This window comes from Pelophylax lessonae (assembly GCF_965119305.1).
Source record: "Pelophylax lessonae genome assembly, chromosome: 1".
Classification (NCBI taxonomy): domain Eukaryota; kingdom Metazoa; phylum Chordata; class Amphibia; order Anura; family Ranidae; genus Pelophylax; species Pelophylax lessonae.
Genome location: NC_138768.1, coordinates 11,978,439 through 11,979,256, shown reverse-complemented (window position 1 = coordinate 11,979,256; position 818 = coordinate 11,978,439).

The window sequence follows — 818 nt, the reverse complement described above, 5'->3', positions numbered from 1 at the left end:
GACAGTTTCCATATGAGAAAAAGTCGATTAGTATTAAAAGTAAATGCATTATCGACAGGCTTCCCCCTCCCCCCCCCCCTAGGATAGATCAATGTTACTACCTAAAAAAAAGAAAAAGCCCACCTGCAGACCCAATTGAACAATCAGCGTGCTGGTCACAAATCCATTCTTGATAGAATAACTTTAAAAATAGATATTGCTACACAAAAACTTCAGGAGAAGACTTCATTTATTCCCTATCCAAAAAATCTTACGGTTTTTGTGCAAGTTATAAAGATATTTCAAACGACCATGATTACTCACTTTATTCACACCAATTGGACTCAAATACTTTATTCAACACCTGCCAAAATAATTCCAGATCAGGACCAACAGGATCTTATCTTTACGCCTAAAGGCAGATATTCACGAATTCTCGTCCGACATCTCTACCACTGAAGACTTCTTAGGATGAATGCCTAGAGAACCAATAATTGAAAATCAATCCCTACTTGAAGTCCCTCACGATACTCATGGTAAATGCTGCCAGGCAATGTATCCCTGCGCTTTGGAAATCTACACGCACCCCTTCCGTCAAACAATGGCTCCAACGCCTTAAAAAAAGTGGCGGAGATGGAAAAACGTATTTACATTGCAAGAGACGCTCCTTCTAGATACCACAAAAAATGGGCCTGTTGGATTCATTAGGGTCCATGTACACGAGACGTTAGTAAAAGTCATTTGAACGCTGGAACTTGAACGCCGGAAAAAACGCCCGTTGTGCCTCGTTTGCCATGCCGTGTTCGGACGCGTTCAGGCGCGTTTAGCGGCGTTCGTGT